This window comes from Sturnira hondurensis, unplaced genomic scaffold (assembly GCF_014824575.4).
Source record: "Sturnira hondurensis isolate 20B ecotype Veracruz unplaced genomic scaffold, ASM1482457v3 Scaffold0001020, whole genome shotgun sequence".
Classification (NCBI taxonomy): Eukaryota; Metazoa; Chordata; class Mammalia; order Chiroptera; family Phyllostomidae; genus Sturnira; species Sturnira hondurensis.
In genome coordinates this window covers 2,258,483-2,283,650 of record NW_028073651.1, presented here as the reverse complement: position 1 = coordinate 2,283,650, position 25,168 = coordinate 2,258,483, and the positions used below count along the sequence as shown (strand labels likewise).

Genomic DNA, 25,168 nt, shown 5'->3' with positions numbered 1-25,168 from the left:
TTTATTTAATAGATCTCTGTGGTGGTTGATGAAATTTTAGCCAAGTCACCAGCAATTCTTTTACTGTTGATGTGTAGAAACCTTTGTAAAACCTTTCTTTTTACAGAATAAATCAAAGCAAACATAAAAAAAGAGTATCTTGTCCTTAGTGCCTTATACATTGTGTTTGTGTGGGCCCGGGTGGGCAGTGGGCGGTGCTTATACAGGCAAACAAGCATCTCTTTGCAAAGAGTCCCAAGAACTGTAACTGCATTACCTGAGCACAGGACCTGAGTGTGGATGGCGGGGAGTTGGGGGAGGGAGGGGGATTTTTCACTGGAAATCTTTGATACCATTGGGTATGTGCTCTCTGTTCCAAAAATAAAAAAATAAAATAAAATACACTTCAGCCCCAAAGAAAAGCTGTTTCCTCAGCGCGGTCCGCCCCCCCATCTCCCCTGGGGCTGGGGCTGGGTTAGAGGGATCAGGTTGATGCTCTCCCATGGGTGGGCAGCCAGGCATAGGCAGAGCCCTCCCTGTAGGAAGGGCACAAATGCCCAGGGGGCCAGCCCCAGCCCTGGGCTCCTTAGAAGGGATTTCCAGACTCCTACTCCCTGGCTGAGGCTGGTGGAGGGGGAGATATCACACCCACCCAGCAGGAGGGAGGAAGAGAAAGGAGAAAAGAAGGGGGAAGAGAAGGGAGAGAAGGGGAAGGAGGCTGCTGCGTTTTAGGAACAAAAGCAGCTCAGGACTGAGCCGGGAGTGGCTGGAAAAGCTACTTCCCCGGGAAGAAACAGACACCAAGTAGCTTCTTACGTAACTGACAAAAAGCAGGAACCACCCAAACGTCCATCCACCGAAGAATGGGCGAAGGAAATGTGGTACATCTGTACACCGGAGCATTATTCAGCCATAAAAAGGAATGAAACACCGTGTAATATATGCTTATACTACACTAAATGAAAGAGGCCAGACACAAAATGCCACATACATTGATACGAAGTGTGCAGAATAGGCAAATCCACGGACAAAGCAGATTAACGTTTGCCAGGGGCAGGGGGAAGTAAGTACAGGCTTTCCTTTTAGGGTGATGACAATATTCAACAACTAGGCTGAGGCGAGGAATGCCCGACCTTGTGAATATCCTAAAAGCCACTGAAAAGAACACTTTCAAAGGCAGAAAAGTAGGGTCTACAACCGATCTCGATTTTTTAAAAGAAAACGAAGGGGAAAAAGGAATGAAGTAGTGATAGATGGTCTCGCATGGATGAACCTTGAGAACATGATGTGTGTGACAGAAGCCAGGCAGAAAAGGCCGCAGATGGGATGATTCCATTTATACGAAACAGCCAGAATGGCAAGTCCACAGGGACAGAAAGCAGCGCTGCCGAGGGCACGGGGAGTAACTGGTCACAGGGTACAAGGTTTCTATTTGCAGCGATGACCATGTTCTGAGACTAACCTAGATAAAGATGATGGCAGAACACAACTCGGCGAATATATTAAAACCCGCTGAATTGCATCTTTTCAATACGTAGATTGGATGGTATGTGAATTCTATTTCAGTAAGGCTGTTTAAACGTTTACACCCTTGCAACCTCACTTTCCAGTCGGCACCGGCACCTTCGCCACCGCGGAAAACCCGAAGCACCACCGAGGTGGACGCAGGGCCCCGCCTCCTCCTGGGTGTACTTCCTGGGTCCCCACACACACTTCCGGGCCGGTCTACGTGTCAACCAGGTCAGTGCACCCATCATCCGGGTCAGTCCGCGCGCCATCAGGGTCAGTCCGTGCGTCATCGGGGTCAGTCCGCGCGTCATCGGGGTCAGCCCGCGCGTCATCGGGGTCAGCCCGCGCGTCACTGGGGTCAGGCCGCACGTCACCCGGGTTGCCGCCCCCTGTCCCTGCTGCGGGCCAGGGGCAAGAGTGCCATAAGGGTGGACACGAGGCTTTCGGCCTCACATTCCACCTACCGTGTCTCCTCCCCGCCAGCCAAAAACGGGCAAGAAGGCAGAAATCACAAGGGAACGTGAAATAGGCTGGGTTTGTAGAATTTCCTATGTACGCGTAGTGCTGATTTCAGAAGAATCAATTCCTTTACACGTCCAACAAAATAAAACATACAAACCTCCCGTGGGGTGGAGAGGACCAAGAGAGTAAAGGGGGTCAAATACATTGGGTCGTGGGGACTACGTTGGGAAGAGGACTAGACTTCCGGTGGGAGCGCACGGGGGCGTGCACAGATGTCCTAATGCAGACGTGGAAGACGTACACCTGAAATTTACACAGTTATTAACCAATGTTACCCCAACAGAGTTAACAAAACAAACAGAAACCTTTATACGTCGATAAAAATTTAACACCCACACGAGACACTTACACAACAGAAAACCAGACCCGCGGGACCTGAGGGAAAGGACGGGAGGGGACTCGCTCGCGCCTCCTAGTGCCTCAGGAAGTTGAGCCAAGATCTAGGACTGATGGGAGGTGGGAAGGAAGGGAAACCTTGCATTGCTTTAAGCAATTCCTTTATGAAAAGTAACCTATAGACATATGTTCTTGCTTCAAGCATCCAAGCTGTTGATGCCATAGGTTTCCTGGAAATGGCTTTCCCGGCGCCAGTGTCTGCCTGTCCTGGCCGCTGGCCCCCACCCGGCCCTCCATCCCGCACCAATACTTGATCTGAGGAAACAGCTTTCCCCGCTGAGAGGAAGGGAAAAACCCAAACCAAAACACTGATTCATTCATTCAGCAAATATTCAGTGAACACCTACAGGCCCTGGGAGGCCCGCGGGAAGCTAAGTTCTGGTCCCAGAAACACACCATACTCAGCAAACAAATTATCAGACAACCATGTGGTTAACCATAACAGTGGTGAGTGGCTGGGAGGGGATTATAAAGCAGGATAAGGAATGATGGGGAAGGGGAGCTTTCCGTTTTAAAACAGAGTGCTCAGCAGAGGTCACATTGAAGGGGAGACCCAAGTCACGCAACTATGTGGGGGAAAGCATACCAGACGGTGGGGACAGGTGGGGACAGTTCGTACAAAGGCCCTGAGGCAGGAATGTGTCTGGTTGGCTCCCAGAACAACCACATCATTGTGAATGAAGCGGGTGAAGAGCATGGGAATGGCGTCAGAGAGGTCGTGAAGGGGTGGGGGGCCTGGGAGGTGAGTGCATTTTGTTCTGAGCGTTCTAACCTTCCCTGCTTCCGTGCCTCCAACGAGCTTCTGAAATGAGGGTTGGGACACAGGGAGAACTGAGGCGGTACTCTTCGAAGTCCAGAAGTGGACCACTATCATTCACATGTTCTTAGTTCCATTCTCATTGTCAATGTTTTTCAAATTGTGGGTTGCAGTTATCTGAGTGGTAATGAAATCAATGTAATGGATGGGTCTCAACCACCATTTAAATGAATGAAACGAGAATTTTAAAATATACTGCTGAATGACTCAAAGGTAGTCAAGCTCAGTGTTCTGCAAAACTTCAGTTTCACCTGGCTGGTGTGGCTCAGTGGACTGAGTGCCGGCCTGCGAACCACCAAGGGGTCACTGGTTTGATTCCCAGTCTGGGCACATGCCTGAGTTACAGGTCGTGTTGCGGGCATGTGAGAGGCAGCCACACACTGATGTTTCTCTCCCTCTTTTTCTCCCTCCTTTCCCCCCTCTCTACAAGTAAGTAATATGTTTTTAAAAATCTAAACCAAAAACATTTCTTTTTAAAAGAAAAGGTTTATTTTCAGGTGTGTGTGTTTGTCCATCTGTCCTGGGTCATAGTGTAAAATAGGTCTTATTGGGAATTTCAAATAAAAAGTGAGGAAAACAGTTCGTCTGGGTGTCACTTCCCCCAGAACTCAGTCCTTCCCACCCACTCCACTGGCCACGCCAGCATCTATGCACTCACCGTGGCAAAGATGTTCCTGTGTGCCCCTAAACCATTTCTCTTCCTCCTAGACCAGACTACATTTCCCAGCACCCCTTGTGGCAAAATTCAGGCCAACAGGATAGAAGTGGAGTAACACTCCTTTTCCAGGCCTGTCACATAAAACATTCTGCCGCTACTCATATACAGTGGACTTCAGCCTCGGAGGAGGACAGAGCCACAGAGGGAGGAAGTCGGGTGTCCTTAGTGAGTTCACAAGAGGCCACCCAACCAGAAACGCCCTCACTGGTCTTTGATGTGCAAGAAAGACAGTTTTATGGCGCGTGTTAAGCCACTGAGAACAGACAGCAGCTTGTTTGTTACAGTAGCTAGCATAATCCCCGCTAACTCACACCCGCCGGATGCAGGCTGGTGGGCTCAGCAGCCGGCTGAATGAAAAACCTTTACAGAAGTTCCAGACAGAGAGGACCAGAGAGGGAATGGAGTCTCGGCATGCCCTGGGGTGCAGCAGGTGTGCCCCACTGAGGAGAGCCTACAGCAAAGCATCAGGGCCACACCCAAGGCCAGGGATTTAGTGCCCGAAAAATGTTCTAAGCTATATCTAGTTGGTGTTTGGAAAAGAAACTTGAGCTCCACAATCAGGGCCGACCTGTCTCCGGCCTGACACCAGAGCAATGGCCGACCCCCCCCCCCCCCACAATTTAAACATCATCGTTATCACACACCAGGTCCTAGGCTTTCCCGACAACGAGGCAGAGTAGGTGCCTTTATCCCCACCCAGCAGATGGGGAACACTGAAGCCTACAGCGAACCGACAGCAGGAGCCGTGGTTCGCCAGGGGCCCGCCAGGCTTGCAAGCGCTTCATTCACACATCGGCCCTGGAAGTGGGAGCCTAGAGCAGAGGCTCAGTGAGGGCAAGGACATGGCCTCCTTCATGTACCACAGACAGCACCTGACACACCGTAGATACCCGGGAAATCCCCGCTGAATAAACACAGCTGCGCTTTCCTTTTTTTACAGATGAGACTCAGAGAGGGCTCATCACTGACTCGAGATCGCCCAGCAAACGAGTGCGGGAACTGGGTTTCTGGGCAAGAGAGGAGCCCCCAACCCCCGCCAAGCATCACCCTGCCTGCTAGTGGGTGCCTCACACCCACCCAGGGCCCGATCACACCATCTTTAAGCCTCAAGGCCTTTTTTCCCAACTTCCTCTCCCCTCCATCCCCCGCACATTTTCTTGTGGCTTATTCACATCCTCCTGAGTTCCTCATTCACTACTCATCCACTTAGCCATCAAGGACCAGGACTGGAGCCTCTGCTCTAGAGGCTGGGGTGGGGGGGTGGCCTTGAACAAAACAAGGGTCCCTGTTCACTTGGAGCTTACACTTTGGAGGAGGGGCAGGATGGAGACAGAAATAATAATATATTACACCAAGCATTTACAAATACTTAATTTACATGTATTTGATTTTCATTTATGGAATGAAATTTTAATAGACATTGTAAGTTATGTTTATAAATAAAAACATGGAAATGCTATGTTATATATAGAATTATTTCTAAATATTAAAAGTATGGCCCTGACTGGTGGGTCGAGTGCCGCCCTGCAAACCACAGGGTCGCCAGTTCGATTCCCAGTCAGGGCACATGCCTGGGTTACAGGCCAGGACCCTAGTGGGGAGCATGTGAGAGGCAGCCACACATTGATGTTTCTCTCCCTTCTCTTCCCCTCACTCTAGCAATAAAATACATAAAATCTTAAAAAAGAAAAGTACGTCATACTGCTCCCTTCCTCCCAAATCGTGCGCTGCGCAGAGGTGGCCCCTACCCGCCCCAACGCACCGTCTGCTGCCCCTCCCTCTGCGTCCCCCGCCGCCTACGCCCACAGCGACTACGGCGAGATGGCGTCTGCGGCGAGATGGCGTCTGCGGCGAGATGGCGTCTGCGGCCGGCTGTTACCGCCCCAGTGAACCAGGATGGAGTCTGTGTCCTGCCGGTGGCAGTGATTCTGTACCAGGGCCCTCCGAGGCAGGTGGCCTTGACCCAAGCGGGCGATGTCCTTCTGTTTGACCAGTACAAGGTCACCGCACCCCACAGGGACAGTATGGCTTTGGTGGGTGAGACCTGGCTGCCCAGGGTCCGTCCTGGCACCTTGGGCCAAAGACGCTGCCACACAGGCATGAGGTCAATTTCTGACACTGGGTGAACCAGGGCTCGGGGAGGGGCGCCTTGGTCCCAGGAATATGGACTCTGGACTTTGAAATGATCTCTGTCCCCACCCCAACATGACAGGCTTCAGAGCAGTGGGAGGGCTTCTGCTAACACGAGGGTGTGAACGGAGCTGCTTTCCGCCCTGACTCTCAGTGTTTCTTTATTAATTACTTACCACCCTGTCTGACTTTACAGGGGGTTCTGTGGTGGCTCATAGGAAGCACATGGCAAAACTATTCCTAAAACAGAGCCAGAGAAAATTCGAGAGAACGAAAATGCTGTATTATAAAACACTGATCTACATCCATGTAAATGTAAATAGACAGCATGTCAGAAATTGGTAAGTGCTATGGAGGAGAAGCCGTGGAGGAGAAGGGCAAGGGGTTTGCAGTTTTAAGTAGAGTAATAAAGGCAGGCTCGACTGAAGCAGGGAGGGAGGGAGTCGTGGAGCAGGGGCACAGCAAGTGCAAAGGCCCTGAGGTGCACCTGTGCCTGAGCTGAGAAAGGAAGCCAGTGTGGTTGAAGCAGACTGAGCAAGGAGGAGAGTCGTCAGCGGGAGGTGGGTTAGGTAGAAGGCCAGGGTCCAGATCATGTATTAAAAATAACAGTAGCCCTGGCTGGTGTAGCTCAGTGGACTGAATACTGGCCTGCAAATCAAAGGGTCACCGGTTAGATGCCCAGTCAGGGCACATGCCTGGGTTGCAGGCCAGGTCCCCAGTTGGGGGCGTGAGAAGGGAAACAACACATTGATGTTTCTCTCTCCCATACCCTCTCTAAAAATAAATAAAATCTTTAAAAGTAATAACAATAGCTAGCCCTGACTGTGTGGCTCACTTGGTTAGAGTGTCATCCCGATACACCAAGGTTGCAGGTTCAATCCCCAGTCAGGGTGCATGCGAGAATCAACCAATCGGTGGAACAACAAATCAGTGTTTTTCCCTCTTTCCCCTTTCCTCTCTCTTTAAAATTAATAAATAAAGCCCGTTTTTTAAAGATAACGACAGCTGAAAGGTAGAAACAGCCCAAGCGCCCATCACCTGGTGAACGGACGAAGAGAAGGCATAGCCACAGGGCGCGCACCTCCCACCCTCGGGAAGGAGTGAAGCGCGGAGACCCAGCACAGTCCCCATGAGCCTTGTGTGCGCGGAACAGCCCAGACCCAGAACCGTCACTGCCGACTCCACTCGTACCCGGGGAGCGACAGTGGGCAAATTTACATCCACGGAAGGTGGATTCGAGGTCAGCAGGGGGTGCCGGGAGCGGGGTTATTAATCTATGGGTCCCGAGTTCCCATCTGCGGTGGTGAAAAAGTTCCGGCCATGGGCGGAGGGGACAGATGCACATCATTATGGCTTCCGCGGTGCCGCTGCCGCGCACGATTAAAAGTGGTAAAAAATAGTAACATCTCACTGCAATAAAAAAAAAATAACATCCAATACTTGTCTTGCGTCTGATGTATCAAGAACTGTTCTACAAGATTTGCCTGTGTATATTCACTTGCTCCCCTAACCACGGTACAGGGGAGGGACCTTCGAAACCAGCGCCGTCCCGAGGAAACACGATGTGAGCCTTTTCCGGTGGAAAGAACGGGTGGCTTTATTATATATTAATTTTAGTATTTTATGTAACCTGGCATAAAATGTGCCCTGACCAGGATTCCGACCAGTGACCTTTCGCTTTATGGGATGACACCCAACCTACTGAGCCCCACCAGCCAGGGCTCTCCCTCATTCCAGGTCTTTGAAATCCGGGGGCACTTTACACTCACAGCTCATTCGGTGCCCAAGGGCCCCAGGTGGCCAGTGGCCACTGCACTGGACAGCAGAATTCTGGGCCTCGGTAAGGACTCGGCTTTTACCCTGAGTGGCAGGAGCCACGTGGGAGGGCTCTGAGCAGAGGAGAGACCGTGACCTGACTCCCATTACACGAGGGTCCCTCCCACTTCATGAAAGGTGCAGACATGCTCCCGGAGGAGGAGATGGCGATTGTCCACGGGGGAGGGGACTGTGGCCACACCGAAGTGGGGAGCAGAGGAGGTGGGGACATAAGGCCACGTTCTGGAGACATTGTCTAGGCAGAGGCGACGGGTGCCTCAGAGAGAATCAGGGGGCCGACTCGACCACGTGCGTCTACTTCATACTACCGAACTCCACGCCTCGGAAGGGTTACGGCAGGCAATGTTATCGCTGTGTTGTTCACAATAAGAAAAATTCAAAAGTAAATTAAAACGGGAGAAAGAGAAGTCAAGGATGACATAAAAGTCTCCAGGTAGCCCTGGTCCTGGGAGAATGGAGCTGCCGTGAGCAGAGATGGTGAGAATCTGGAAGGGGCAGGCTCGGCTTTGGTTTGGGGGACTGGGGGCGATGGGGAGCACAAAGTTTGAGCTGCCGATTGGACAACCCAGTGGGGAGTTCAGTGCAGTAACACAGGCCAGAGACGACAGGCCGGTAACCAGGGGCAAGTGAGCAGGATCCCCCCTTGGCCCATCTGCTCCTAATTCCTCTACCTGACCCTCTGCAGGGCCCCGCCTCCCTTTGACACTCTCCTGGCCCGTCATCACAGTCCCCCTTCCTCCCTTATCACCAGCCTCAGCTGGCACAGAACCCAGGCTCCCAGCTTTTGGGGAACAGGTTTGTAGAAGAGGCCCCACTCCAACCACCCAACCTGCCTCCTCGCCTGCAATGCCACGCAGGGTCGACGCTGCCACCCCTTCCCAGCCGTGTAGCAAGGAGTGGAGAATTCCAGTAGTAAACACGCCCCGTGAAGGTGCTAACCGGCGTGTGCGACTCGCAACCTGGGGTGCGGGAAAGGGGGAGACAGACTCTCTACGCATGTGGACCCCCAATCCTTGATTCCAGGCCCTCGGCCTGAGACGTGCGCCCAATCGCACAGATTCCTTCCCAAGCTTTGCGCAAGCATCTACTACAGAACAGCCACCCCAGGTTCCGCGGCGGCGCCCTTCGGTCAAACGCTAATATTTCTACAGCCAAACGTGAACATTCACTGGGAATGCGAGCCAGACCAACTATAAATAGTCCCGGCGACAGGTCAGGTCTTGTTGCCCAAGTCACCGCGGTTCCACTCCTGCTGCTGGTGGAATAATGTTGACAGTGCGTCTCGCTGGCTGGCTGCTCTGCAAGGGGCAGAGTCTTCGTGTGCTGCGCCTGGAGGCTCCCCAGGGGCCTAGAAACGGGACACCCTTGAGCTCTGATCAGACAAACTGGGCTTCAAACCCCAGCCCTGCAATTTTCTGACCCTGAGCAATTGACTTCATTTCTCTGGGGTCTCAGCCCTGGGGACAGGAAGGACCTTGGATGAATAATAATGAAAACGAAGACAACACAAGCACTAATGACAGTAATTGCCTCGAACCTGCGCAGGGCCTCCCTACGGAGCAGGAGGGCACCGCGCTCGGTGTTGCCTGAGGCCCCATCACCCTCTGCGACTCTTCCGCTGCTGCTCCTGGCCCTCTCTATTCCTAGGGGCCTGGAGTGGCATGTCCAGGAAGTCCATCAGACACAGGCCTTCAACGCTGTCCACAACGGGCTTCAAGCCGGCCCCCAGGTCAAGCGGACCCTTCCTGGCTCTGATCCCCTCCCACCTCGGGGGCACCTGAATCAAACGACCCCTGCGCCGCCTTCCCTCCCATGGAACCCTCCTCAAACCAGCCCAGAGGGAGGTGGTCATCATCCTCCCCTGCACCTGTCCTGCCCCAAAGGGGAGCCCACACACACGTGGTCCCCAGCCCTGTGCTGTCCGCCTCCTGGTCCAGCCAGCTCTCACACCACCCGGGCGGCTGCCAAGCTCCTTCCACCACCTACAATACCCTCTCACCTCTCCTTTTGCGGTCCCTCGCCTTCCTTTGAGTTCGGAGGCGGCTCCGAGGCTGCCCCGGGGCCTCGAGGACCGAGAGGTATTTAAGCAGCAGACCCCGGGCTGATTCTCGCCCGTGTCCCTAGGGTTCGGCACAGGCCTGGCATGGAGCAGTCATGCCATAAATCCTGGCTGCTGTTCGCGAGGGGTGAGAATGGCGAAGCCTTTGTGGAATGCCATTTGGCAGGACCTGCCCACATCTAAATGTGCGCTTCCCTTTGCCTTAGCAAACCCTCTTCCAGGAATCGAGCTGGTAAGAAGTGCTCTTGCATAAACCGCTGAAGGTGTGGCTAGGAGAACGTCAGGTGGGGCCACTCCCCAGCTCAAAGCAAACACCGCCCCCCTGCCCCGCCCCGCCGCCACGCACCATGGCTCCCAGCTCACTGAGACTCGAAGGCCAAGTTCTAGTCCAAGATGCAGAAGGGAAGCTCCAGAGCAACAAAGAGGCAGCACGAATCGGCTAAGAGTGGGGGTAAGAGGGAACACTGCATTACTCAATTCATCTGAAGGAGGCCGGAAATGAGAAAAAAGGAACAAAGAACACGGGCAGTAAACAGAAAACAAAGAGCAAGACGGAAGATTTACACGTCCAGCCAGGTTGGTCAGGAATGACCCTGAACAGAAAGTGGTCTGAACCAGCACTGCCCACCGTGCAACTGAGCACCTGGAACCGGCTGGTGCAAACTGAGATGCGCTGGAAGTGTAGAAAAAACACTGAATGTGGAAAACTGAGTATGGAAGAAAGAGAAACAACTGTATAGCCCATGTTGGCGGACATGCGGAGAACGGGGAGCCCTGTGCACTGCTCGGTGGGAATGGGAGACGTGTGGCTGCTGAGAGAAAGCGGCTCTTTCCAGAGGCACAGGCAGAGTCCGCCCTGCGACCTGGCGACTCCACCGGCAACTCCACTGGTTCTGTCCAAAGGAACAGGAAGTAGGGGCTCAGACAGATCCTTGGAGCCAATGCTCATGGCAGCACTACTGGCAGCAGCCAAAAGGTGGAAACAACCCAAGTATCCATCAAGGGATAACTGTACGAACAAAGTGGGGTGTGTGCCAGCCCTGGCTGCTGTGGCTCAGTGGATTGAGCACTGAGCCAATCCACTCTCTCTCTCTCCAACCCCAGACACTAACATTCAAAAGGGTCACTGGTTCAAATCCTAGTCAGGGCACATGCCTGGGTTGCAAGCCAGGTCCCCAGTAAAGGAGGCGCACAAGAGGCAACCACACACTGATGTTTCTCTCCCTCTCTTTCTCCCTCCCTTCCCCTCTGTCTAAAAGTAAATAAATAAAAATCTTTTTTTAAATGTGGTGTGCACCGACAAGGGAATACTACTCGGCCATGAAATGGAATGAAGCACAGACACGTGCCACCACACAGATGAGCCCTGAAGACTTACGCCCCGTGAAATAAGCCCGACACAAAAGGAGGGGCATGGGGTGGTACCACGTGTGTGAGGTACCCAGAGGAGGCAGCTTTCTAGACAGGAGGTAAAGCAGAGGTCACCAGGCGAGAAGGGCGAGGGGACATTTAGTGGGCAGAGGGTTACACAACATTGCAAATACACCTGTCACTGAATTGTACACTGAAAAATGGTCAAACTAGTACATTTCAGGCTATGTGTATTTAACTACAATAAAAATCTATGAAATTTCTCATGAATGATGTTTATACTGATCATAGGTTAAAATGATAGTACTTGGGGTATATTAGATTATGTAAAATATATTCACATTCACTTTCCCTCTTTCTACTGAAGCTACTAGGAAATTTAAAATACCATACACCACCCTGGCTGGTGTGGCTCAGTGGATTCAGCGCAGGCCTGCAAACTAAGGGATCACGGTTCGATTCCCAGTCAGGGCACATGCCTGGGTTCCTGGCAGGGGACACGTGAGAGGCAGTGATGTTTCTCTCCCTCTCTCCTTCCCTTCCCCTCTAAAGATAAATGAATAAAAAATTTTTTTAATTTAAAATAACACATACCTTTTTAAAATTGATTTATTTTTTAAGAGAGAGAAGAAGGGGGAAAGAGAGAAATATTGATTTGTTGTTACACTTATTTACACATTCATTGATTGATCCTTGTACTTGCCCTGACCAGGAATCAAAACCACAACCTTGCCGTATTGGGACGACGCTCTAACCAACTAAGCTTACCTGACCAGGGCTAAAACAACATGTAAGTGGCTAGCATTTTATTTCTACCAGACTGCAATGATCTTACTATGGAAATCTATGGATGGAAACGGTCAAACTATATGCTAGCTGCAAGAGATAACACTTTAAATATAAAGACACATAGAGGCTCACAGCAAAAATTGAAACTAAAAAAAAAAAACAACCCTTAAGGTAGAGGTTCAATACATTCTAGACAATTCCTCAGCTGCTAGAAGAATGAGGTTCTCGATTGCTGAGAAGGAAATGATTCCTCTAAGACATCTGTTCAAGTTAAAAAGGACAGGTAAGCCCTGGCAAGGTGCTCAGCTGGTTGGAGCGTTGTCCATACACCAAAAAGGTCGCAGGCCCGATACCAGGTCAGGGCACACACCTAGGGCGCCGGTTCGATCTCCAGTTGGGATGTGCATGTATGGGAGGCAACCAATCAATGTTTTTCTCTCTCAAATTGATGTTTCTTTCTCTCTCTCAAATCAATACCCATATCCTTGGGTGAAGATTTAAAAAAAGAAAGAAAAGGGGGCCGAAAGATGACAGCCCAAACTCCCCACAGAGGTGCCCTCTCCGGGCGGGGGGGGGGTGCGGGGGGCGGGGGCGGGCAGGGTAAAGACCCGCGGTGCTACATGAGTTTTCCCTGCACAAAACTTCATACAGACCAGCCCCACACATCGAGCAACCTGGAAGGCAGAGAGCTAGGGGACCTTATTCTCGCCTGGCGTCCCGTGTGTCTCAGATCTGCAGAGGCTAGCAGCGACTCTGCAAACCGCGGGGAAACCAATCTCCCCGCGGCCGCATTTGCAATTCAAACGTGTGTGGTCCGGGAGCAGGGGCCCCGGCAGCAGCAGCAGCCGCCGCACCTGGGAGCTGGTCAGAAACGCGAGGAGGAGCCGCAGAGCCACTGAATCAGAACCCGCGTGGAGCAGGCTCCCCGAGGGGCCCGCGGGCAGTCAGGTGTGAGGGACCCGCGAAGTCTGAGAAACCGTTGCGCGCAGGCCAGCCCCCTGGGGCCGCACCAGAGCGTGCAGGCTACTGGGCCGGGGGATGGTAATAATAGCAAGGACGGGTGAGAGTGATCAATCAGCTCCCCTCACCAGGTGCTTCGGTGCCGGGCACCTGATGGTGCCTTCTGTGATGCCAAGCTGCACCACAGTCCCATCAGGAGATAATTTAGATAAATCTGTGACCCCATATCTGCCACCCCAACCTCCGACCGTCTCTACAATCCACTCTCCCCGCCTTCGGGGCTCGGGGACAACCCCGAGCTGCAAAGGCCATGCCAGAGTCTCCCTCTCAGTGCCGACAGCCACGGGTGTGTCCGCCGCGGGAATACGCTTTGCCGGGGAAATCGGAGTCTACTCCGCCATGGGAGCTGCTCGCCCCCCGGGGGTACCTCCCCACCCCCTACCAAGAGCTCCAGTCCGGGACACTCCAAATCACAAAGCTCGGACGACACCAGTGAGCACGTGAGCACCGCACACGCCGCCCTTCTGTGGGCACGTGATGTCACCCATCTGACTGCCAAGAGGCAGGGATGGGACCCCTCGCACTGATGGGGAAACTGAGGCCGAGAGAGGTGCTGCAAGCCCCACAGCCAGCTACAAGCCGAATTAGATGTGCCTTCGGAGTCCCGACCCTCCACCCCGTCCCTTCGGTCTCGCTGACTCATCCCAGCCTGTCGCCCACCGACTCACAAACACATCTGCTCTCTGGAGGAAGCTGGGGCAGCCAAGGCTCTGTTCATGAAGACACCGGGCTTCCCGTGGGTCTCGGAGACGACACAACGCTGGATCCCAAACTAACAGTGGGGGCGGAGGGGCGAGGGCAGCTCCCAGACGGTGGGCTTTCTCAGGCTGGCCCCGGGGAACAAGGAAGCATAGAGCCTTCACAGGTGAAAGTCCGGGTTCTGGGGCCAGACAGCCATGGAGCAGCTGGGTGGCCCTGGGCAAGTCATGTAACTGCTCCGTGCCCGAGTTTGTTCATCTGTGAAATGGGCCCCTCTCTGAATGAGTGAGTTGCTATGGCCAGTCTGGGTGAAGCCCTTAACCCGACCCACAGGTGCCCCGAAACCCTCTGCCAGTTGTCTGGAGGGCCAAGCGCGCCTTTCTCTGCCTCTCAGCAGATTCCCAAAAGGATCTCAGACCTCCTTCCCCCAAACTGAACCGCCCCACGTGCTTAAGACCCCAGCCTCCCAAAGAAGGTGGGCCGGGTAGGCAGGGCTGCTGAAGCTGGGCCCCGGACAGGCCTCCCTCTCCTCCCATTCCCAAGCAGATCCATGTTGGCCTTCTGCACTCCTTCCCGTCGCGCAAACGTCTTTCTCCACCTCCACACCACTCACCTCCCGGCCTCACGTGTGAGGAGACGCTCCTGAGGCCAATCCCACACCACCCCCTCCAGACTCGGCCAGAACTCTCCTTCACTCATTTCCTTGGCTCTCCCCGGCCTCTGAGCCCGCTCAGGTGCTGAGACGCCCGTGCCATGTGCTCCTCTCCTCCTGATCAATCTGTGCCCAGGTCACCTGGCCCCTCATTGGCGCGATCAGAACCCATTACCAGCTTCATCGGAGCCAGGTCCTGGGGGTGAATCCTACCACGAGGAGGAGCCGAGTGCTGTGAAGGAGGCTTGATGGAGGCAACAAGGAGGGCTTCCCTGAGGAGGGGGCATTTACGAAGGCAAGATAGGAGGGACTTGGAGGAAGTCTCTGCCGGCAGAGGGCACAGGAAGGACAAAAGCGCGCAAGGAGGACCAAACTCCACGTGTAAAGAAGGCAGGGTGAAAGGGGTCAAGGAGGCAAGCCCAGGCCAGGCTTAGGGGGGCTCTGTCTGGGGTCATGGTGAGGGTCAGAGGTTTACCTGAGCACACTAAGGAGCCATGGAAGGTAGCGAGGTTTTTTCTTTCCTTCCTCTCTCCCTCCCTCCCTTCCTTCCATGACACCAGCCTTCCTTCCCCTTCTCATGGCTCCTCACCGTCCTCCAATCTGCCTCCCGCCCCTACCTACCCAGCTTTGCTTCCAGAACAGCTGCATCTGACCCAGGAGGCCCAACCTCAAGTCCACGTACGCCAAAACCTTTCTAAAACTCCTCTCCATCGGTCCGGAGACGCTGACCGAGCCTGACCCTGATCCTNCTCCCTTCCTTCCATGACACCAGCCTTCCTTCCCCTTCTCAGGGCTCCTCACCGTCCTCCAATCTGCCTCCCGCCCCTACCTACCCAGCTTTGCTTCCAGAACAGCTGCATCTGACCCAGGAGGCCCAACCTCAAGTCCACGTACGCCAAAACCTTTCTAGAAACTCCTCTCCATCGGTCCGGAGACGCTGACCGAGCCTGACCCTGATCCTCCTCCCTCTCTTTCTCTTTTCGGGTCAAAGATGCTTTTGGTCTACAAGGCCGGGGCGAGGGGGGGGGGCGAGGGGGGGAGGCGGCGGCGGCCACCCAGGTTGATTCCCCACAGCCTCCTGTCCTCTCCTTAGGGACTCATCCCCATCCCCAGGACTTCCATTATCACTCAGTGTCCCCGGGTCTCTCCCTTCTCTGCGTTCCTCTATCCAACAAGAGGGCGTCGGAGCTTTCCTCTCCGGGGTTTGTGGTCCCCAGACTACCGGCACTCAACCACACCTCAGACAAGGGCAGCTGCACCCACCCAGCCGTTCAGGCCACTGACACCGGGCAACCTGAACTTCCTCTTTCTCTAACATCCCATCAACAAGAGCACGGCGCCTCAGATCCCAGCCCCAGTATCCCAGGTCCTCCTCCCCGGTGAAGCTCCAACTGGCCTTTGTGCGAAGCTGCCCTGGCTCCTCTGCTGGGAAGGGCGTGGAATCCAAAGCATGTCCCCCCAGGAGCCCCCTCTTCCTTCCTCGACTGCCCCAACTTACCCCAGAAGCCAGCTCTCCTTCCAGCCTCCGCGAGTATCTCAGCCCAGTGAGATACCTATCTCACCTCGCAGGAAGGGCGGGTGTGTTCCTGGCTTATCTCCCTCCCCCGTCCCTGAGGGCAGAACTCTGAGGCCAAGCACACTGCAGGCTGGCTGTGGGGGTCTGGATTAACCAACCAGTAGCAGGAGCTGCCTGGATTCACAGCCCGGCCTGCCTGCAGCCAGCGGTGTGACCCTGGACCAGTCAGTTTGCCTCTCACTGCCTCTGTAACAGGAGGTCCGGCCCTGGGGGGGGGATTTTAAGCAAACGGAGACGGCTGTACCAAGTAGCAACATGGGCGCCTAAAAGCCAGGCCCTGGCTGCATAGCTCAGTTGGTTAGAGCATCACCCTGATACTCCAAGGTCGCAGTGTCGATCCTCAGTCGGGGCACTACAGGAATCAACCGACGAATGCAGAGACAACTGGAACAATAGATTGATATTCCTCTCTCCATGTTTCCCTTTTGCTCTTTCTCACTCTACAAATCAATAAATAACAAGAAAGAAAAGCAGAGAGCTGGGTGGAAAAGACACAGAAGGAGAAATACAGCAGAATACTCTATAGAAAGCAAAACTCCACCACACACACAGCAAACCCGCTGCTGCCGGGCACAGGAGAACAAAACAATCCACTTTAAAGTCCGGGAGGAGGGTGCCTGGGAGGCAGCGGACACGGGAGAGGGCTCTGTGGCAAGAGCTGGCTAAGCCGAGGGGAGCCTGGGGTGAGAGGGTAAAGAGTCCAGAGTTCTGTCAGAGGGAGCCCCCTTCACCTAGCGGGGGGCAGGGGGCAGGAGGGGGGTCCATGTTCAAGGCCAGGTGAGGTACTGTGAATGGGAGGGAGGATGTTACAGTCCAACCAACTGTTACAACCACTGTACCAGGCAGGAGCTACGGCGTCCCCCTCACCAGCCCCGCACAAGGGACCACAGGCAGTGGCCGTCCCTGTAGAAAGGGGGCTCCAGGGAGCTCCGGCCTGCGGCTGTCCTGGGGGAAAGGGCCCCCCTTAGCCTCCAAGCTGTGGAGGTCACCAGGGGGTCATTAGTAGGGGCCCACAGCCACAGACACCCCCCCTCCACTGTCCTCCCAAGGCTGCCAGGCCGGGACCCAGGGAACACGGAGGTTGGGGAGGGGGTCACCTAAAGTCGGCAGCCCCCCCGCAACCCACCCAGGCCATCCAAACATGAAAAACGTTTTCAAGGGGAACTACTAGGAGCCCAGCTGGGTGTTCGGGGCCACTAACCCCTCCTCTGACCCTCGGAAGCCCGGCAAGAGCGCCCCCTTAAGCATACACGGGGCCTTGTTGAGTGCGTGCAAGGGCTCCTGGGAGAAGCATCTGTTTTCATTCCCATACTTCTGGTTCCCTCACCTGGGAGGGGGAGAGAGGACGTCACCTGCCCCTGAGTCATAAGGACTAGAAGGGGCAGAGAGAGAGGACTGGAACCTGGCCAGCTGACCCAACTATCCCTCACCTCCGGGGTCATCGAGTCCACCCCCGCTGCCACAAGACTCGCCTTTCACAGGGACGGTACCTGCCCAGGATGTTACAACCTACACCCGCGCGGCCCCACCCAGGCCCCGATCCTCCAACCTGCGTTTCTATCAGAAACAGGCTCCAGGGCACGAGACCCGTGGTAGCCAAGAGAGCGACCTCCCCAAGAGAAGGGAACAACCAGAGAAAGAACCACATCACCAAAGCCCACTCCCCGCTGCCTCGGTTTCCCCAAGCTGTGACGTAGGCTTTGTGTCTCCTTCACGGACCAGGAGAGGCCCTGGAGGCGGTGAACCTTGTTCCTGACACCAGAAGTAGCAATACCATTAGTAACACTAACATCCAGCTGAACGGATAAGAGGTTTGGAATCTGCCTAAAACTACTCCAGATTTTAAAAAAAAAAAAAAAGCAGCATTGCAGGTAATGGACCGAAAAAGATTAGCAGAAAATTGCTGAAGCCAGCAATGGGCCCTGGGGGCTTAAGTATGCTATTCTCTCAACTCTTGGTGGGTGCTTTAAAATTTCCACGACTTGGATGGAGCACGGGCCTGCGAACCAAAGCGTTGGGCTCTGATTCCCAGTCAGGGCACAGGCCTGGGTGGCAGGCCAGGTTCCCAGTAGGGGGCGCACGAGAGGCAACCACACATTGATGTTTCTCTCCTCTTTCTCCCTCCCTTACCCTCTCTCTAAAAATAAATAAAACCTTTTAAAAAAAAATCCACAACGAAAAGTTTAAATGCTACTTTTATTATATTAGTAATTAACAGATAATAAAGTCAACCTTCACCATGCACTCCATGTCAGGCCCTTATTTATTTATTTATTTATTTATGTAATTTTCAAGTACAGTCTTCTGTCTATTACTCCCATCCCATCCCACCAGGCCCTGTCTTAAAAACGCCTTCCACCCCGTCACCCCCTCAAGCCTCCCCAACCAGCTCAGGAGGGAAAGTTCTGTCACAGAGGAGGGGACTGAGACCCAAAGGGCACTGGGCTGCCCGGGACCTCGCTCTCCACTTAAAACGCCAACACTAGTTGCTTAGGGTTTTGGGGAAAAGGGAATAAGGACTTGGGTCTGACGTCATGGGAGACTTGCTCCTTCCCCTCATAACAGTAAGGCCTTGGCCATGTAGTTCAGTTGGTTAGAGCGCCATCCCAAGACGCCAAGGTTGTAGGTTCGATCCCCGGTCACTCAATGAATGTGTTAATAAGTGGAACAAAAATTGCTTTCTCTCTCTCTCTCTCTCTCCAAGCCCAGACACTAACACCAGCACTTGCTATGCGCCAGGCATTGAACACCCGTGAGCATGCCTGAGGTGGGTGTTCTGTGCTCCCCATTCTTCCGGATGAGGAAACTGAGGCACGCGCGGGGCAGGGAAGCCCTGTCTGTTTCCAGAGTCACACCACCATGCCTGATGCCACCGCAGCCTGCTGTGTCGACTGCTTCAGAATGGCAACATTGTTCCCATGTGCCTTTGGGAAAGACAATGGGGACCTTTCAGAGTGGAGAAGTCAGCCCGGGGCCCACAGGAGAACAGTAATCATAGTGGAAACAGCAGCGACCTCAGCAGCCAGCTCCTGAAAGGCCGCCGCACGCATGGCTGGGAGGAGTGCTGCCTCGCGAGGCCCTCCCAGCAGGCCCTGCAAGGGGGCCATTGCGGGCCCATTCTATAGACAAGGAAACTGAGGCCCAGAAAAGGGATCAGTTGCCCAGGGTCAGGCCGCAGTGAAGTAGAAGAGCAAGCGTTCTCTCCCAGACCTGCCAACATCAGGGGTTCAAGGCTCAGCTGGGAGGAAAGGGCCCCAGGAGAAAGAACTGACAGAGCATGACAGATGACATTGCCATCGACTGTACCAGCTACCTGTGAACTTTTTAGGAACTTGACTTAATCCTCTCAAGGACCTTTCAGAGTTAAGTCCTGAGATGAACCCATTTAATAGAAGGAAAAACCAAGGCCCAGAGGAGGCAAGCCTCTTGGCTGCAGCTATTCAGCCAGCATTTGGCAGAGCCAAGATTCGAACCAACAGACAGTTGGCCACCGGAGCCCACGCTCTTGACCTCCACCCCGACCGACAAGCACATGATGCAGGCCATGGGCAGGCACAAGAGACAAGGAGGTCCCAAGACACAAAGACCCCAGAGCCTGACAGGCTGGATGAGCTGAACAGGGGGGAGAATGACTTCCTTCAAGATGTGGCTGCAACAGGACCTCCAAAGAGTGACCGAGTGCTGAATGGCAGGCTCCGGATCCAGCAATCCTGCAGCTGGAGTTTATTCTGCAGGCTTACCCACTCCCCAGTGAAACACGGGGACGCAGGCCCTCCATCTCTGCCAGCAGAAACTTTTGTAAACACCCCCACGTGCATGTCAAGCCAAGGAGTGCTCACCCACTCTGCGGAATACCATGCAGCCAAGAAAAAGCCCTAGGAAACCCTCCCGGTACTACTGTGCAGCCAGGTCTCCCGGGGAGGTGAAGAGAAAGAAGTCCTGTACAGAGCACTGGGAAGAGCGTGCTACCACCTGTGCACAATAAATATTTTTACAGACATACACACACAGGTGTAAACGTGTATGTACAGAACATTAAGCCTGAGGAGTGCCCTGTGGCGGGGGCGAGCTGGGGTCCCCCGCATGCCAGGGAGGGTGGAGAGGGGGGCTCACCACTTTGCATGGGCTCCCTGTGCAGCACCGCTGAGCAGAGAGAAAGAAACGGCTTCCTCCTTGGAGACCCGGCAGACCACCCAGACAGAACGCATCCACTTCCACCCAGCCTGCCCAGCCCTGAAAACAATCCTTACTTCCTCCTGGATTGGGTCCCAGCATCATAACTGAGCCCCGGGGCCCTGGCACACAGTAGGCCCTCAAGGAAGATTCACTGGAAATAATTAAACAAAGGTACGCGCTCTCTCTCTCTCCCTCCCCCACTTCTCCTGCCAACAGAACCACCACACACACACAAACTCCCCACAAAACTAATTGTCGCCAAACTAGAAATGTCTTGGAAAACACACACTCTCTCTCTCTCTCTCTCTCTCTCTCTCCCCGTTGGGGAGACATGCATGTCACCAAGACACGAAGGCGTCAGTCAATGGGGACGAACACTCCAACGGTGGTGGCTCCAGGCAGGGGAGAATTCTAGCGGGGGGGTGGGGGGAGCTCCTTGGGGACCGTTCGACAGAACATTTCCCATGTGCCTCCAGTGTGATGCACCCCACGCTGGGTGCCAGCGCTCAGGCAGGCCCTCCGCCCTCAGAGAGAGGGGACAAACTCGGTATGAACGGTGACTAATGGGGGGAGGCATTCCTTCTGACGGAGGGAACACTTCACGTCACCGATGTGTAGTTCTCGAACTCCTATGTCTGCTGACAGTGAGGGTGCCTCGCGGGGGGGAGACCCGAAAGAGACCAGGGTGAGAGAGTCATGCCCCCCACCCCTCTCCCCTACGGGGCGGGAGAGGGAAAAAGGCAGCCCCTCGGTGGCTTTCCAAGCCCAGGCCCAGCTGGAAAGGAATGCCATGTTTTCCTGTTTCCAATTAACTCCCCCCACCAGCAGCCCTCTGCATTCTTGAGACCAGGAGTCAAGACAGCTACAGGGGCGAGCTGGGAAGGCTGGCGGGAGATCGGCTGGTGGCTGGACCTCGACCACCCTCCCCACGCCCTGGGAACCCCTCCCACCAGGCCCCAGGGCTAGTGCTGCCCCCTTGGCCCTTCCACAGGCCCTTGGAGGGGAGAAGAGGAAGAAGATCCCCACATCCCCAGGGAAGGCTGGGGGAAGCCCCAGAGGCCTCTGGGAAGGAAGTCAATGGGGAAGGGGGCGGGGCATCGGTCTGCCCCTCTTGGGGCCTTACTCATGCTCCCCCCTCCTCCAAAAAAGATCCTTTCTTACTTTCGGAAACATTCAGCCCAGGGAGGCCTACAACCCCCCTCCTCCTACCCACCCAGGACTTACTATTATTTATGCCTGTCATCTCAGGAAGGAAGATATTTGCACATCAGGGAGAAGACAGCAGTTAGGGGGCAGGGGCTCTCTCAAAATGTCATCTCCCCAGCTCTGCTGGGGGACACAGTGCCCCGCCCCGCCCCAGCCCCAGCCAGGGAACGGGCTTCCCTGACCTCAGTTTCTTCATCCTTAAAATGGTGAGACCACCTGTGCCGCCTCCCTCACTGGGTATGCAAGGCCCTCCCAAGACCCTTTCCCTCAGCCCTCCACCCCCCACAAAAGTGGATTCAGTGCCAGCGACTGATAGAGGGGCAGGGTCCCCGGCCAGAGAGGTGGAAGGGGCACGGTGCGTCACCTAAGTGGACAGGGCAATCCTCAGGGGTGGACCACCCTAAAATGCCCCGCACCCAACCGGCAAGCGCCAGGTCCCATGTGCTGAGTAAGAAACAAACATGGGCAGATAACACTTTCACCCACCTCCAGGTCAGCCAAGGGAACTATCCTCAACCCCATCTACAAATGAAGAAGCCGAGGACAGAGAGTTCAATGACCTCCCTAAGGCCCCCAGGGGCGGGGGCAGGAGTGTGACACCCAAGCCCAGCCAAGATCGGGCAGGAAGGTTCTCCCCCAGCTGCATCAGGGCGCCTCAGAAGGAGGGTCACAGGGCAGAGTAACCACCAGGTCCCCAACAGCTCAGCGTCCCTCCCTGCAGAGGGTTGAGGAGCAGCAAGCCTGGGCAAGTCCCAGCTCAGGGGGAGGAGGATGACGGTGGGGCTAGCTCCTGGGCACCCCCCACCCATGCCCGGGACTCCCCCGACCAGCGCTCTGAGTGCTCTGTATTAACTATAGGTGGAACCCAGGGCAACTGAAATCAAAGGGGCCAAGCGTCAAAGAGGGGTACAGGAGAACCTAACAGTTTTCAGCTTAGCTGGAGAAACCTGAGAGGGTTACACACTGGGGCTGTGTGACCCCAGGCAAGCCAATTAACCTCTCTGAGACTCCATCAGCCGGTCTGCAAAATGCACTCAACGGTAATGTTCCCTGGGCAGGGAGATGAAGTTACTGCCAACCTCTAGGAGTGGGGGAGCTATGGGGAAGGGCGGGAGAGGTCAATGAACCCCTTCGGTCCCACCTGACACTCGCGCATGGGAAGCAGGGGTAGTTCCTGAACTGTCACCTCCCCTGTTCTCCCACCCGCCCTGAGGGCACACTTGACTCAGCCCTTGCCACTACCCCCAACCCAGGTGAGAAGCTGAAAGCCCTCGAAACTCATCACGAATCTCAGGCCTTGGTGTCTTGGCTGTTTCTACAAACTGTTTCCCAGACAAGCGCCCTCAGAAAGGAGGTACGAGAGAAGTGCAGACGCTTGTACGGAGCGTCTGCACTTCAAGCCCAGATCCTCATTATACTATCGGAAGAGGGCTGTGTCCCCAAAGGGGCCGCTTGTCTGGGCTGGAGGCTGGACACGGACCGCAGCCCCCCGCCGCCCGCCCGCGGACCACCGGAGGGCCAGGACCTGTCACCCCGGCCTCCGGGGAGAGCTGACACCGCGGCCTCTGACCCCACCTCCCGGGAAGCTCAGTCGCTCAGAACCACAAAGCAAAACAAAGGGGCGCGGAGAGGAAGGAGCCACAGTGCCTTCCAATCACCGTCGGCGCCGCGCCCCGGCCCCAGCCCTCCCGCCGCTCCTCGCCCGCTTCTCCGCTGGCCGCCGACCAAGGCCCGGGCAGCCCCGGTCCCTTGTCTCCGCGCGGCCGCCGGTGACAGCAGCCGGGGAAGCAGCCGAGGGGCAGCCAGGGATGGGAAAACCAGATGGCTCCATCCCTCCTCCCTCCTCCATCCCTCCCTCCCGGTGCCCGCGGCCTGGCCGCCCTCCGCAGGGGCCCGACTCGCCCGGGCTCACCCCAGGGAAAGGGTTGCCTTTGTCTAAAGGTCACCACCCGAGCGCCGTGCCCGGGCTGGGCCTGGTGCCTCCCATTCCCGGGCGGAGGGGGTGGCGATGGGGGCCGCCCCAAATCCCGGGAGGTGACAGGGGTAAGGCTCATCGCCCTCCTCGCTCCCCCAGTAACGGCCCCCTCCGGGACCAGCCGGTCCGCAGAGGAGGGGGTCAACTCCTTTCACTGCTGGGGGGTGGAGGACCAAGTCAAGTCCTTTCATTGTTTAGGGGCGATGGGGAGGGGGAGACCCGGTGGCCTCCTTCCACATCCATCCCTCCCCTGCTCGCTGGAGGCCCCGTTCCTCCCTGGCACCCCCGGGAGGCATTTGGGGAGGGGGCGCAGGAGACCGGCGAGAGGAGGAGGTGAAGGCTCGCCGCCTCCGGCCGGGAAATCACCATCCACTGCCCCGTTGCCCTCTTCTTCCCCGAAAGGCGGGGAGCAGGGCGAGGGGAGGGAGCCCCGGGGCCGGGGGAGGGGGTCTCCCCGCCCCTCCCCCCGTGGAACGTTAGGTCTCGTTTCTCCGCCGCTCCATTGTATCCCCGGCAGCCGGCGGGAGGGCCGGGGAGGCACCGGGCGCCGGGTTTGGGCAAGGGAGCGAGGCGGGGGGGCCCCGCAGGATCGGGGCGGCGGTGATGGTGGAAGAGACGCGGGGGGTGGGGGGCTGCCGAGAGCGGTGGGCGCCGAGCAAAAAAGAGGCAGCGGGCGCTGCGCCCCGGTTGGGGGGCTGAGTGTGTGAGTATCGGGGGGGTGGGTTCGGCCCCGGCTCCGGCTCCCCCCACATACACCCTCGCCTCCAACCCCCACTCCCCCCTCGCTTTTGCGCCCTGTCACAGCCCCGACTCGCAGGTAGAGAGAGTTAAGAGATTTAAAGAGAAATTGCTACATTGTGAGAAACTCACCCTGATGTTTGAGCAGCCGTCGGCGCGGGGTCTCCGAGACGGCCCCGCACGGGCTGCACAGGGAGGACCCAGAAGGGGCCGACCGGCCGGGCCGGTCAGCGCACTGCCTGATCGCATGGCGGCCGCCCGGCAGCCTCCGCCGGGTCCCCGCCGCCGCCCCGCGCCGCGGCCCGGGCGCCCCGGCCCCGCGCCCGCTCTGGAGAGGACCCCTCGGGTTTGCAAAAAAAATTTATTTTTAATTAAATGCAAAAGAAAAAAAAACCTTTACTGGTTTTGTGTTCCGCCCCCCCTTCTCCTCCTCCTCCTCCCTCCGCCCGCGCCGGAGGAGTGGCTTGGGAGGCCCCGCCCGCGCCCGGCTAACCGGCCCGGGCTCCCGGAGCCGAGCGGCGGGCGGGCCAGCGAATGGCAGACAGCGGCCGCCCAGGGAGGGGCCCCTTCACTCCAGTACCGCCCCCTCCCCAGCCCCAGTCCCGGGGGTTTGGGGGCGCGCTTTCCCAGACTTCGGTGGACTCCTGCAATTGCTTCGAACGACGCTCCGGGGTTTGGGAGAAAGCTAAAGGGATTCGCGCTTCCAGACCCCGGACGCTGTGCCTGGCTGGGGAGGGGTCGCCGTGCGCCCTGGGCGCGCCCCCGATTCGGGGGATGGTCGCCGGGCGGGAGGACGTGGTGGTTTGAAAAGGTAGCGGGAGTCTCTGAGGGAGGAGGAAATGTATCTCAGGTGCGACCACCAAGGAGCCGGGAGTCCGATCCATAAAGGGTGGAAGGCGGCTGGAGCTTTGGGGTGACTGGCCCGGACACCCGGCTGACTTGATCACTCACCCCGGTTGGGCCTTTGCCGAGCTGCAACGGTCTCGCGGAGGGCGCCAGA

General features: G+C 56.0%; 1 protein-coding gene across 3 annotated transcripts in view; it reads right to left on the bottom strand.

Moving 5' to 3' along the window:
* Nucleotides 1–24,494, bottom strand: part of BICRA (BRD4 interacting chromatin remodeling complex associated protein) — a 76,738-nt gene extending 52,244 nt beyond the window's left edge. For all 3 annotated transcript variants that reach the window (XM_037059571.1, XM_037059579.1, XM_037059586.1), the window contains exon 1: nt 24,301–24,494. The gene's annotated coding sequence lies outside the window, so the exon portion shown is untranslated. The remainder of the gene's footprint in view (nt 1–24,300) is intronic.
* Nucleotides 24,495–25,168: the final 674 nt, after the last annotated feature.